The following is a 15,529-nucleotide window of genomic DNA, read 5'->3' on the forward strand; positions in this document are numbered from 1 at the left end:
AAAGTAGCTAAAATTATCATGTACACACAATTTTGTTTTCTTTTTTGTTTGTTTGTTTGTTTTATTTTATTTTATTCTCAGTACCTTCCTCAGGATCCTCCTTAAATATATGAATCACATTTTTATAATTTAAATTTCTAACATGCTATAAAGAGTATATATGTGTGCAGTAACCTTTTCCCGGTGGTCAGCACATTGATTTTCCATCCTGTATTTCCCTGTTCACACTGGCCTGTAGTAACCAGCCTTATAAAAAAAGATGTTCCTTCATACTTAACAACTTCAAGGAGGAAGCAGATGTGAATGAATCATCTTAAGTCAGTGGGTAAGGAGCTGTTGTGTTAGATATGGCACGCTCGAGTTTACCATATCATGCCATGCCTTCAGCAATGAGTTTTGAAGACTGAGGGCTTCATAGAGGAGTTTGAAACATTTTTTAAAACTCTGGCAGGGTTTTAACTAAATCATAAGCAAAGATCCAATGGGGGAAGAGTTTGCTTCAGAGAAGCAGCACCTGAGAACCAGGTCCTTTCTGTAGGCTTCCTGGAAAGAAACATCTTTCTTCCTTAGCAGCAGCCCCCAGCATAGGACTAGTGCTCTATTCTACGGCTATTTTAAGAAAATTCTTTATGGATTTGGATAACAGAAAAGCACTTGGTGAAGTGACCAAGGAAAGAAACTAGCTCTGCTACTGAGGATTATTTAGGCAAAAAAATAAATAAATAAATAAAAATCTTATTATGAAACACTAATGTTTAAGGCCTTAGAATGAACTGATAAGCTGATTTGGGGCTTTTTGCTGTTGCAGAAATTATAAATCCTATCTACTACAGTGGCAGCTCAGTTCTCACAGATGGATTCATCTATCCCCAGACAGTAACTGAAGATTGATAAGTCCCTGTTGGATTTCTTCCTAAATTTTTTTTTTTTAATGTTGTCCAAACTTCTTTGGGGATTCTGCAACATAGACTAGCTGACTTGCCTCACTGATTTCTCTTATCAAGTTAGCATTGCCAATTAAAAAAAAAAAAAGAAGAAGAAGCCAAAGATCTTAGATTCTAATTCGAATCGAGCCACTGCTGACAATAAGAAGATGAAGATTGTGATTGCTCACTTGCGGTGTGCCACATACCTATTTTCTATAGCATTTACACTTATTTCTTTGCAGCCAACAGAAAAGTTGCAATCAGTGAACCTATCAATTCGTGGTGCATACCCGTGGGCAGAAGCTTATTCCAAATACATCATACGTAAAATTCTTCCTTGGATTCAGGATCATATTGTTCACTTACTTTTTCCTATAGTCAGCATGTTGTAATTTTGAACAATAGAATAATAAATAACAACAGCCCAATAGAGAATTAGAAATACTGTGATTCTAAGAACTGTAGTTCTTAGAAATACTGCATTCAACTTTTGTAAAGAAACTTTTTTGTATCACAATATAAGAAAGAAGCTAGTGTGTAAGGCAACTTCTGTGCAAATATGTTGCCTAAATTACTCTGGGGTTCTGCAACCTAGACTAGCTGACTTGCCTCACTGATTTCTCTTATCAAGTTAGCATTGCTAAATTCTATAGCTGATAGGCAATGGGAAGAAAATATTTAAGGACTTTAGGCTTCATCTAAATTTCACAAAGAAACAAACAGTAAATCCAGGGATTGTTAGTTCAGGAGAAAAAATCATACCACAGGAATATATATCTTGTTTGTTGTTGTTGTTGTTGTTGTTGTTGTTACTGTTTTTTGAGACAGGGCCTAGCTCTGTCACCCAGGCTGGAATGCAGTGGCATAATCTTGGCTCACTGTAACTTCTCTTCCCAGGCTCAATCTATCTTCCTATCTCAGCCTCCCAAGTAGCTGGACTGCAGGCGTGTAACACCACACCCAGCTAATTTTCATATTTTTTTTGAAAATATGAAAATTAGCAGAGATGGGGTTTCATTATGTTGCCCAAGCTGATATCAAACTCCTAGGCTCAAGCAATTCATCTGTCTCAGCCTCCCAAAATGCTGGGATTACAGGTGTGAGCCATTGTACCCAGCCACAGGAATATATCTTTAGAGCTTGTTGACTTCTTGCAGAACAAAACTCCAGTTAGCCAACCTGCTAGTGGAAAATATGCCACAATAGTCTTCTCCTCCTGACCTGCCCTTCTCCAACTCACAATATATTTTTTCCTTCTACTTATAGAAGCAACACAAGGTTACTTTAAATCATAATTCTGGCTGGGCATGGTGGCACACTCCTGTAATCCCAGCACTTTGGGAGGCTGAGGTGGGCAAATCACCTGAGGTCAGGAGTTTGAGACCAGCCTAGCCAACATGGTGAAACCCTGCCTCAACTAAAAATAAAAAAAAAAAAAAAATTAGCTGGGTGTGGTGGCAGGTGTTTGTAGTTCTAGCTACTCAGGAGGCTGAGGCAGGAGAATCGCTTAAACCTGGGAGGTGAAGGTTGCAATAAGCCAAGATCCAAGATCGTGCAACTGCACTCCAGCCTGGGTGACAGAGTGAGACTCCATCTCAAAAAGAAAAAAAAAAAAAAGAACATCTTTACCAAAAAAAATTATAATTTTTTCCCAAGATGTTTTGGATCTTTGGTCTTATATATTCTCTGGAGGCTGATTCATATTCTGTCTGTGTATCACCTTGGTGTGGCCAGTTTGTGCTGCATGTGATCTGTTCTCCTATTTTAGTTCTTGGCAGATATATTTAGGATTCCTTGGGAAAAAAAGAAAAAAAAAAAGGCCGGGCACAGTGGCTTACACCTATAACCCTAGCACTTTGGGAGGCTGAAACAGGAGAATCACTCGAGCCCAGGAATTCAAGACCAGCCTGGGCAACATAATGAGATCTTGTCTCTACTGGAGAAAAAAAAAAAAAGGAAGAAAGAAAATTAGCCAGGCATGGTGGTGCACACTTGTAGTCCCAGCTACTCAGGAGGCTGAGGTAGGAGGATTGCCCGAGCCCAGGTATTTGAAGCTGCAGTGAGTTATAATCACACTGTTGTAATTCAGCCTGGGTAAAAGACCCTGCCTTAAAAAAAAAAAAAAAAAGTCCTATCATAAGAGAAGTTCAATTCCAATTCTAACAGAAGATAGTCCACTCTAATGAGCTGGCCAGGCTTTAGGAATAAAAAAGGAGATAAGAGAATGGCCTAGGAAGATTCTCAACTGCCATAATCCAATTGAACGGTATAGGCCAAGGCTCACTGGCAGTTTTCAGTTTGAGTGAGAACAAGGAGCACCTGGAGGACATAGAGTGTTGTTGGAGTTTTGAATTTTTGCCTCTTTACACATTAAGAATGAACTGGAATATTTTAATTTGGTCCTTTTGCCCATATGCCATACTTCCACGTGTGGAATGTAAATAACTATTTATATAGATCTAGTATGGTTACATTTATTTATTTATTTACTTATTTATTTATTTATTTTTTTATTTTTTTATTTTTTTTTTTTTGAGACGGAGTTTCGCTCTTGTTACCCAGGCTGGAGTGCAATGGCGCGATCTCGGCTCACCGCAGCCTCCGCCTCCTGGGTTCAGGCAATTCTCCTGCCTCAGCCTCCTGAGTAGCTGGGATTACAGGCACGTGCCACCATGCCCAGCTAATTTTTTGTATTTTTAGTAGAGACGGGGTTTCACTATGTTGACCGGGATGGTCTCGATCTCTTGACCTCGTGATCCACCCGCCTCGGCCTCCCAAAGTGCTGGGATTACAGGCTTGAGCCACCGCGCCCGGCCTTACTTATTTATTTTTAACTTTTAAGTTCAGGGGTACATGTGCAGGTTTGTTATACAGGTAAACTTGTGTCGTGGGGGTTCGTGGTATAGATTATTTCATCACTCAGATATTAAACTGGTACCCATTAGTTGTTTTTCCTGATCTTCTCCCTCTTCCCACCCTCCACCCTTCAGTAGGCCCCAGTATGTGGTGTTTCCCTCTGTGTGGCCGTTTGTTCTCATTTAGCTTCTGCTTGTAAGTGAGAACATGAAGAATTTGGCTTTCTGTTTCTGGATTAGTTTGCTAAGGATAATGGCCTCCAGCTACATCCATGTCCCTGCAAAGGACACGATCTCATTCTTTTCTATGGCTGCAGACCATTCCATAGTGTATATGTACCCCACTTTTAAAATCAAAGATCTAAAGGCAGAAATACCATTCCACCCAGCAGTCCCATGACTGAGTGTATACTCAAATGAATGTATATCACTCTATTATAAAGATGTGTGGTTACATTTATATTTAATTCTTTCTTGGTGGTCCCTGAGCTACTGGCCACTTCATCAGAATAATTTAAATAAATTCTTGCTTTTTTGCTAGTTAATATCCGAAATTAAGATGTTTATGTGGAATTGACAGCATACATAAATTCTTAGAATTTGGATCTAGTTTTTCAGGAGAAAATACATACCACTTAATAGAATTCTGTATGACTTTTTCTGTACAAACAGCCTTTGTTACTAGAAGAGAAATGAAATTGTATCAAGAACTCTCATTAGCTTAACATGTTTACAAATATCTGATTATAAAATTATTAATTTTTAACACAGCTCCTGCTGTGTTTTTTTAATATATTACTGGAGAAAATTGCCCTGGAGCTTGACATGGTGGCTCACACCTGTAATCCCAATACTTTGAGATGCTAAGGTGGGAAGATTGCTTTAGCTCAGGAGTTTGAGACCAGCCTGGGCAACATAGCGAGACTCTGTCTTTACAAAAAATAAGCAAAATTAGCCAGGCATGGTAGCACATGCCTGTAGTCTCAGCTACTTGGGAGGCTGAGGCAGGGGGATCACTTCAGCCCAGGAGTTTGAGGCTATAGTGAGCTGTGATAGTGCCACTGCACCCCAGCCTGAGCAACAGAGCAAGACCCCATCTCTTAAAAAGAAAAATTGCCCTAATTATTGTATGAGTCAGGGTTCTCTAGATGGATAGAACTAATGGAATAGATATATAAAGGGGAGTTTATTAAGTATTAACTTACACAATCACAAGGTTTCACAATAGACCATCTGCAGGCTGAGGGGCAAGGATAGCCAGTCCGAGTTCCAAAACTGAAGAACTTGGAGTCCAACGTTTGAGGGCAGGAAATATCCAACATGGAAGAAAGATGTAGGCTGGGAAGCTAGGCCGGCCTGTTTTTCACATTTTTCTGCCTGCATTTTATTCTAGCTGTGCTGGCAGCTGATTAGATTGTGCTCACCTAAATTACAGGTAGGTCCACCTTTCCCGGCCCACTGACTCAAATGTTAATCTCCTTTGGCAGGACCCTCACAGACACACCCAGGATCAATACTTTGTATCCTTCAATCCAATCAAGTTGACACTCAGTATTAACCATCACAAATATTAAGCTAATAAAATAGGGAATCTATGGAATTTAATTATTTTATTGTCAAAACCAACTTAAGAGACATTTGTACTCAGCCGTTGAATTTTTTTTTACTTGAGAATTTTTAAATTTCCAGTGAAACCAAATTTTACTACTGTTGTGAACACAGTCTTCACATTTTATGCAAATGGGAGGGCTTAATTATAATTGCTTAGTGACAGTATTATAGACAAATCCAGGAACGTATGCCACATAGATGATTACATCTTCTGGAGAGAATTAACTGATAAGCTTGACTTTACAATTAATACAAACATATTCAACTAAAGAAAATGGATGCGCCATCAGGCCTTTTCATTTTAATAAACGGAACCTTGTAAGGTTAAAAATATATAACTCACAAATAAATTTTAATTTTTGATTTTTTTAACCTTCATATATATCACAGCCAAGTCCAAAAAATTTTAATTTTAATATTGTGGCTAGAGAATCCATAGAGATTTCCTGAACTTCTTATTCATTATAGCTTAAAAAGAAATATTTATATCCCTATGAATTGGACAAAGGAATATCTATTTTATGCTGCTTTTTATGTAAGGCAGAAGAGGACATAAAAATACAGTGGGCCTTTAAAAAACATGAGGATTATGGGTGCCAACCTCTCCCTTTCTCATAGTCAAAAATCCACATATAATTTTGGACTCACCAAAAACTTAACTACTTATAGTCTACTGTTGACCAGAAGCCTTACCAATAAACATTAAAACAGTTGATTAACACGTACATTGTATATCTATTATATACTGCATTCTTAAAGTAAGCAAGAGAAAAGAAAATGTTATTAAGAAAATAAAAAGGAAAAGAAAATATATTTACTATTTATTAAGTGAAAGTAGATCATGATAAAGGTCTCCATCCTTGTCTTCTTGATGGCTGAGGAAGAGAAGGAGGAGGAGGAGTTGGTCTTGCTGTCTTAAGGGTGGCAGAGGGGGAAGAGGTGGAGGAGGTAGAAGGAGAGGCAGGAGAGGCAGGCACACTCAGCGTAGCTTTATGAAAATACATGGTGATTTCTATCTGATTTTTTTTTTGCCTTTTTATGTCTCTAAAAATGTTTCTTTCTTTTTTTAACTTTAATTTTTTAATTTTTACAAGGTGCCAATAGTAGCAGGCTTATTAAGGTACATTATTCTTTGATATTTCAGGAAGGCACAGTGTTCAACTGTGAACTACAGAGTCTTGTAAATTTAAAATCAAAATTTGTTTCTCAACCATGTAATATCCAGGATTTTTTACAATTACTTTGAGATTTTTACCTCATCAGTAATGCAATGAAAATTGCAATGATTATACTTTTTTTTTTTTTTTGAGACAGAGTTTCACTCTTGTTACTCAGGCTGGAGTGCAATGGCGCGATCTCGGCTCACCGCAACCTCCGCCTCCCGGGTTCAGGCAATTCTCCTGCCTCAGCCTCCTGAGTAGCTGGGATTACAGGCACGCGCCACCATGCCCAGCTAATTTTTTGTATTTTTTAGTAGAGATGGGGTTTCACCATGTTGACCAGGATGGTCTCGATCTCTTGACCTCGCGATCCACCTGCCTCAGCCTCCCAAAGTGCTGGGATTACAGGCTTGAGCCACCATGCCCGGCCTTTCTAAAAATGTTTCTCTATGGTACTAATTTTTCTTCCATTCGCTTTAGTGTCAGTGCCTGTATCACTGAAGAATTCCTGTCATAAGGGAAGTGAAAAGCAGTCTGGAATAGCTGGAACTCTTCTGCCAGATTGTCTAATGTCAGTTTGTTTTCTGGCCCTACTTCTGTGTCTTCTTCCTCGTCTATGTCTTCTTTTCCGGCACTGGTTCAGAAGCATTCACCTTCATCAAGTTGTCTTCTGTTAATTCCTCTGATGCGATGTCCGTTAGCTCTTGAATTTCTCCAAGATCCATATCTTGGAACCCTTCCCCCGCCTTTGCCATATCCACAGTCTCTCTCATGATTTCCTTGATTGGCTCTGTCGTAAATCCTGTGAAGTCATGCACAACATCTGGTTACAGTTTTCTCCAGCAGGAATCTATTGTTTGGGGCTCAATGGCTTTTATGGCTTTTTCTGTAACAACAATGGCATCTTCAATGGTGTAATCCTCCCAGACTTTCTTGATGTTCTATCAGGATTCTCTTCTGTAGTGTTGACAGTAGAGTACTATGTGTAAGGAGCCTTAAAGGTCCTTATGATCCCCTCACTGAGGGGCTGAATTAGAAACATTATTATAGACTACTTTGATACCTTTGGTGTTGAACTCATGGGTTCTAGATGGCCAGGGGAATTGTCCAATTCAAAAGAACTTTAAAAGACAGTCCGTTACTAGAAAGATACATCCTGACTTCAGGAACAATATTGATGAAACCTAGTCTAGAAAAAATGATTCCCATTGTTCAGGCCTTCTTGTACAACCAGAACTGGCAACTAGTGTTTATCTTTTTCCTTCAAAGCTCAGGGGTTAGCAGCTTTATAGATAAGGGCAGTCCTAATCATAAACCTGACCGCATTTGCACAAAATAGAGTTAGCCCATCCCTTTCTGCCTTAAATCCTGGTACTTACTTCTCTTCCTTACTAACAAGTGTCCTTTGTGTTATTTTCCCCCTAGAATAGGGCACTATCATCTGCATTAAAAAACCGCTCAGGCAGATATCCTTTTTCCTCAATGATTTTAAAAAGCTTTTTAAATTTTTTTTTATTTTTTAAGAGACAGTGCCTCACTGTGTTGCCCAGGCTGGAGTGCAGTGGCTTGATTATAGCTCACACCACATGGAATTCCTGTGCTTGACTGTGCTTCATGCCTCAGCTTCTCGAGTAGCTGGGACTACAGGTGTGTGTCAGCTAATTTTTATTTTTATTTTTATTTTTGGTAGAGATGGCATTTTTCCATGTTGTCCAGGCTGTTTCAAACTCCTGGGCTCAAGCAATCCTCCCACCTCAGCCTTCCAAAGTGCTGGGATTACAGGCATGAGCCACTGCGCCTGGCCTCCTCAATAATTTTCTTATTGGCATCTGGAAACTTGTTTGCTGCCTCTTGGTTGGCAGAAGCTACTTATCCTAATATTCTGATATTTTTTAAGCCAAAACTTGTTCTAAAATATTAAATCATCCTTTACTGGCATTAAATTCTCCAGCTTTAGACCCTTCACCATCCTTCTGCTTTAAGTTGTCATATAATGACTTCACTTTTTCTCATATCATATTAGGGTCATGTTAGGTATGCCTTTCTTATAAAAATCCTACACTCATATAAAAGCTGCATTTTCAAGACAAGATAAAAAAAATATTTCACCAAAAGGACAGTGTTTTTATGCCTGCTGATGTAGCTACAACCACTGCTTCATGAATTTCCTTTCCTTTGTTTACAGTTGTCCTTAGATTAGATTCATTTATCTTGAAATGGAGAGCAACCACAGCTGCAGATCTCAATCTATGATGTATGTCAAGCAATTCAGCTTTTTCTTGTAACATCATGAATTTTCTCTGCTTCTTGGGAGCACTCCCAGCATCACTAGTGACACTTCATGTGGGTCTGATGGTGTTATTAGAGGTTTATGATATTGCACTGAGCACAATGAAAAATACATGAGAACCATGACAGATCACTTTTTTTTTTGAGACGGAGTTTTGCTCTTATTACCCAGGCTGGAGTGCAATGGCGCAATCTTGGCTCACCGCAACCTCCGCCTCCTGGGTTCAGGCAATTCTCCTGCCTCAGCCTCCTGAGTAGCTGGGATTATAGGCACGCGCCACCATGCCCAGCTAATTTTTTGTATTTTTGGTAGAGACGGGGTTTCACCATGTTGACCAGGATGGTCTCGATTTCTTGACCTTGTGATCCACCCGCCTCGGCCTCCCAAAGTGCTGGGATTACAGGCTTGAGCCACCATGCCCGGCCTCACGAGAGATAACTTTTTACTGTGATACACAATTTACTGAAGAAATGAACTGCCCACACAGAGATGATCAGTATAACATGGCGTTTTAAGCAGATACTTGCAACACTTGTCCTCACTGCATTAGCAACAGGAGGTGGCTGTGAATGAAATTATTATAGTAGTACAGTATGAGGTACAGTTAATTTTATACAGTTTTGATTTAATACTGTATGTTTGCTTACATTTCTTTCCACTGTGAATAGCACTGTGTATGGTCTGTAAGTGTGTGTGTCAGTTTTGCTAAATGTTAACTTTTTATAACAGATTTGTGTATATTTTATGGTAGTAAATGATGAAATAGACTAGTGTCTACATATTTTATGCATTTGTGACTTACTTAATTTTTCCAATATGTCTAGGATTCACAGTTGGACTGTGAGTTTTTTTTAATTGTTGCAAATCCCTCCAAATTTTCTAACATATTTATTGAAAAAATCCATGTATAAGTAGACCCATATAGTTCAAATCTGTGCTGCTAAAGGTCAACTGTATATACATGTATTTGCTCATCTGAGAAAAAATATGCACACAGAAAGAATAAACCAGAGACCAATGAGATTCATTATCTATAAGATTTTAGTGAAATGGAGTGAAAAGATCAAAGTGGGATAGATATAAAGGTCACTTATCTGATATTTTTTGTACATGTCTTACTTTTGGAACTATGTTACTATTTCATTTACGCAAGTAATTATACATATATATTCTCTCTATATATATATTCAACAAGATTGGGGGAGACCCCAGTCTCCTGTTTGAAAATAAACAGGAGTAAGTAAAGCAAATTGCATTTCAAATGAATAATATAACATACTAAAGGGGGTTGGAGAAGTTAATCTAAGAAACACAATATTTGGACTATATACCCTTAGGCTAAAACAACTCTAAACAAGTATTAAACTCTAATTAGTAGGCTTCTTTTTCACAGAGGAATGGGTTAGCTAGCTCAGTACATTTTATGAATAAACAAATAAGTAAATATGTTATAGATAATAGAAACCTTTTTCTCTTTAGAAAAAGAACATTTCAGATATGGAAAGGGGAGAGATGATAGAATGTAAACTGTAGTGTTGAAATGGAATCCAATCCGTGTGAATTCATAGATTTTTTTTTTATCTTTTTTTTTTTTTTTTTTTGAGACGGAGTTTTGCTCTTGTTACCCAGGCTGGAGTGCAATGGCGCGATCTCGGCTCACCGCAACCTCCGCCTCCCGGGTTCAGGCAATTCTCCTGCCTCAGCCTCCTGAGTAGCTGGGATTACAAGCACACGCCACCATGCCCAGCTAATTTTTTGTATTTTTAGTAGAGACGGGGTTTCACCATGTTGACCAGGATGGTCTCGATCTCTTGACCTCGTGATCCACCCGCCTCGGCCTCCCAAAGTGCTGGGATTACAGGCTTGAGCCACCGTGCCCGGCCGTATTCATAGATTTTTATAGATACATATGCAGTTAGAGATGTAGATAGAAATGGATATAGATGTGTATGTACACATGTATTGTGCATATATAAATATACACCTTCATCTGTTTTTTAACTCTGCATTCTGAGAGGCAGTGAGCACGTGGAGCAATCAACATATCCAGCACTTACCTAGATCTTGGTTTCTAAACACTGTTCTTTACTAAAAACAACTGTGCTTCTTGGGTAAATGGCTGGCTCTGGGGTAAGTTAGGGAAAGAACAAGATGATCCTGGAACATCTTATTCTATCAGAAAGGAAGGAAGTGATCAGAGAATTATGTGGAAATGTCAAGGGGACATAGAAGTCAGCTTGAAGGGCTTCCATGGCCAAATATGGGATCACTTGAGCATAAAAATAAATAATGATACTAAAGGATTATAATCTATTGAATAAAGTAAGAATCCATGAGTTCACAATGATATAATTAAGTAAGGAGGGAAAGCTCTTCCTTATTGTAGAAGGTCAACCTAAAAATGTAGATGAAACGACGTAGTTGGAAAAAAGATCACCATTTGGCAAAACCTTTATATTCGTTATTGCTTCTGACAACAGTTGTTGATAGATACTAAAATTTATGAATGAAAGTTTGAAGAGTAACTACATATTTCTACAGACTCAAATTATCTTCCCACAGGCTATTCATTCCAACGGCTAACTTTATAGTGGCAAAGTCTGGCTGATGCTGCTCTAAGCAAAGAATCAAAGTTAACATCCCCAGTAATTAGACTAATCAGCAAGTGCCCCTAGATGTGAGGCACTGAGAAGAACTCAGCATTACCTTTGTGATAATCCTGGCAAAGGGGCACAACCTGAATTGAATTATGAGGAAGCATCAGACAAATCCAAATTGAAGTACATTCTACAAAGAAACCTATACAACAGGTTTTCAAATAACTTTGTTTCATTACATGTCATTTTCATTGTAACTTTTGTTTTGCAGTTTAAGATCATTTTACTGAAGAGCAAGAGGCAGGGAGAGACAGCAGGGAGGGCAGCTACACCACTTCTACCCTCACCAGGGGAATAGACTCCCTCCCTGTTCCTGTTGTGCTAGACCCTTACTGACTTCGATAGGGATGGCACCATGTTTGAGAGGCTGAAGAAACAACACGGAGCCAGCAAACGAAACATAGTGTTTATTGAGGGGATTTATATCCAGGGTAGTCCAAGGGTAGCAGGCTAAACAGGAGAAGCACTACCACTTATTAAAAAACCTGCAGTTCGCCGGGCACGGTGGCTCACGCCTGTAATCCCAGCACTTTGGGAGGCCGAGGCAGGTGGATCACGAGGTCAAGAGATCGAGACCATCCTGGTCAACATGGTGAAACCCTGTCTCTACTAAAAATACAAAAAATTAGCTGGGCATGGTGGTGTGTGCCTGTAATCCGAGCTACTCAGGAGGCTGAGGCAGGAGAATTGCCTGAACCCGGGAGGCGGAGGTTGCGGTGAGCCGAGATCGCGCCATTGCACTCCAGTCTGGGTAACAAGAGCGAAACTCCGTCTCAAAAAAAACAAAACAAAACAAAAAAAACCTGCAGTTTATACAGCATTTTCACTTAGCACCCTCCCCTTAGCAACCTCCACCTGGCAACCTTCATCCAACCCAAAACAAAGGGCCTCAATCCCCTATGTGACCTGTGATCCATGGAATGGATCAGATGGTTCAGTTGTTCTCATAGATAAGGAATGAATCTCGGGGTTAGCCATTCCCAGATTCCTTCACTCAGAACTCTGAACACACATTCATCTTAGACCACAAGGTCATTCTCAGGGTATGCTTCAATTATTTCCGACAGGTGCATCTACCATACATCTGCTGCCCAAGGGGCTCCCCTTGTACTGTGGCCGAGGGGGTGGGATTTGTGTAACCTCTGTCCTGGAGGGTGGGGAAGGTGAAGGTTGGGCATAAAATGGTGGCGGCTGGGGCTGGGGCAATGGTGCTGGGTGCTGCAGGGCTTATCGGGATCCGTAAGGTGGGCTGAGAAGGTGTTGACTTTGCCCCCTGCACCTCATGGGGAAACAGTGGCAGTTTCATAATGTAAAACTCTTTATACAGGTCTTCCATCTGGTTCAGATACTTGGGCCTGGATGTTGTGTCAGGCCTCACATATCTTTCAGGGTTTTCAGGTTGGGGAAGAGAAGCTGGGTGATGATGATGTTGTATGTGTCAGTCTTGTACTTGGCCAGCTCCTGGATCAGTCCCTCTGTCTCATATAGGGATAGAACTCAGGGTTACAGTCGCAGATTATGTAGGTCATCTGCTCAGGGCCTTTGAACTGCTTGCTGACAGAGTAGATGATGGACAGTGTCTGCTTCAGCATGGAGGACAGCAGGTCTATGTTCATGTCCCCCAGGCCTAGCATGTTGCATGTTTGTAAGATAAAGGGGTTTGACCTGGTTCTTGATCTGCTGATTGCCATGTCAACCACCACCACTGAGAAGTTCATGCCCTTTGTCAGCCTCATAACCTCAGCATAGCTCATGGCCTCATCGATGCTGGGGAAGGCATGCATGGCTTCCTGCATCAACTTCTTGCTCATGCTCAGCATGTTGTCCTCAGAACTCACTGGGCAGCTGTGCTGCACCCAGGCTGGGGTCAATCTCCATAGTGAAGAGGTTGACTGTCAGAGTCTTTGACCTTGGTAGGTACCTTGAGAACTTCTGGACAAAACCATCTGAGATGTTGTGGGCCAGGTCTGTGATGATCAGAATATTCTCCTGCCCCTTTGCTTGGTGGATGGCCAGGCTGCAACTGCAAGTGGTCTTGCCCATGCCACCTTTGCCCCAGCAAGGATCCACTTAACTTAAGGCTGCACTTCTCAATGATGTTGCTAAACCTAGGCTTCAGTGGCTTTTTGAGGCTGATTTTGGAAGACTGAGGTGGAAAGATCACTTGAAGCCAGGAGTTTGAGATCAACCTAGGCAATAAAGCAATACCCAATCTCTAAAAAAAAAAAAATTTTTTTTAATTAGCCAAACATGATGGTGTGCACATGTACTGTAGTCCCAGCTACTCAGGAGGATGAGGTGGAAGGATCACTTGAGCTCAGGAGTTCAAGACTGCAGTGAGCTATGATCACATCACTGCATTTCAGCTTGGGCAACAGCAAAGTGCCTGTCTAAAAAAAAAAAAAAGAAGATAAAGAGAGATAAAGAGAGGAAGGAAGGAAAGAGGGAGGGAGGGAGGGACAGAAGGAGGGAGGGAGGGAAGGAAAGAAGGAAGGAAGGAAGGTAGGTAGGTAGGTTGGTTGGTTTCCTTATTTTTAGGAAATACTCTTAAGAGTAAATGAGCATCCTGTCTACAACTTACTCTTAAATAGTTCCAAAAATTGATAATATGTATATACATATGTACTTAGGTGTTTGTGTGTGTGCGCGCGTGTGTGTGTCTGAGAAAGAAAGAGAGAGCTAGAGAGAAAGAGAAAAAGCAAGTGAGAGAAAGTAGCAAAATTGAGTAATCCAGGTAAAAAATATTCAAGAATTATTTGTGCTGTTATAAATTCTTGGTAAATTTGAAATTACAATATGTCAAAAATTTTTTAAATTAAAATCTTCAAGGAAAAACTCCAACAACTTAAAGAATAAAAACAAAATTTGCTCAATGAAATTTGAATACTGGTTTTGGCAAAATCTGTTTATGGCAGACATATGGTATTCTTCTGTATGGCCTTTAAGATATTTTTAGGAACTTTTTTGTTTTACTTTAGAGGAAAGATTAATGTCTATTAAGCAACTTTTTGGTTCAGCCAAATACAATGAAAAATTAGTGCAAATATGCATTTTTAAGCTTGGTAGGTCAAATGTTTGTTTTGGATTTCTGGTCATGATGGCTTGCAGTGTTTATGACTTGGGCCTCTTTTTCATTCTACGCACATGGTAATGATACATAAAAGTTTCTAAGAAGAGAATTTTATGGACATAGCCATGTGTAAAGTTAATATAAATTCATCTGTGGACCAGGAACTAAATAAAACCATAGTGCAGTGAGTGGGACCGTAACCACATGCCTCCTATGCTCTGGGTTCAGAAGGCGTAGGAAACTGAAAGCTTATTTCTTGTGAAATGGTGGAGACTAGTAGTGTGTACACACAGTGCAGGAGACTGGAGCTAGCCCCTTCTGCTTCTACCACTTTAAGGGAGACTCAGAAAAAGTTATGACTGCTACCTGAGAAATGGCTCACATAAAACCTGGAGGTTTAGCTAGGTGTGGTGGTACATGCCTGTAGCCCCAGCTATTTGGAAAGCTGAGGCAGGAGAATCCCTTGAGCCAGGAGTTTGAAACCAGCCTGGGCAACATAGTAAGACCCTGTCTAGTGAAAAAACAAAAACTTTGAGATGTGAGAGGAAGCAGACAGCCTTGCAGCCAGGTCTTAGTGGTCCAACCTCCATAGGGGTACAGTGACAGTCTCTATGATATCCCTATATCATATCAGGAATGGAGCCGTAAGTCATCCAGTGCAAGACCTGGTTCTGAACTAGAATCTATCCACAGGAGAGAGTGAAAGGCTCCTGCTTCAGATGAACTTACATGCTGAAATTCCAGAATTCATGAGGAAAACCAGTGTTGAGAAAGATAGTCAGTAAACCCGGTAAACATAAATTTACTCCAGAGAAAATAAATAGTTGAACTATTTAAAACTGACTTTGAAGCCAGGTTGGAGTGGTTCACACCTGTAATCCTGGCACTTTCAGCGGCCAAGGTGGGCAGATCGCATGAACCCAGGAGTTCGAGACCAGCCTGGGCAACATGGCAAAACCC

The 15,529-nt window shown here is 40.1% G+C and overlaps 1 protein-coding gene and 1 pseudogene across 2 annotated transcripts in view; one reads left to right on the plus strand and one right to left on the minus strand.

Moving 5' to 3' along the window:
- The window catches only part of CSTPP1 (centriolar satellite-associated tubulin polyglutamylase complex regulator 1), a 220,925-nt gene that overhangs the window by 87,054 nt on the left and 118,342 nt on the right, over positions 1-15,529 (plus strand). The gene's annotated exons all lie outside the window — the stretch shown is intronic.
- LOC120364629 (ATPase Get3-like) lies at positions 7,167-15,320 on the minus strand (annotated as a pseudogene).

Source organism: Saimiri boliviensis, chromosome 6 (genome assembly GCF_048565385.1).
Source record: "Saimiri boliviensis isolate mSaiBol1 chromosome 6, mSaiBol1.pri, whole genome shotgun sequence".
NCBI lineage: Eukaryota > Metazoa > Chordata > Mammalia > Primates > Cebidae > Saimiri > Saimiri boliviensis.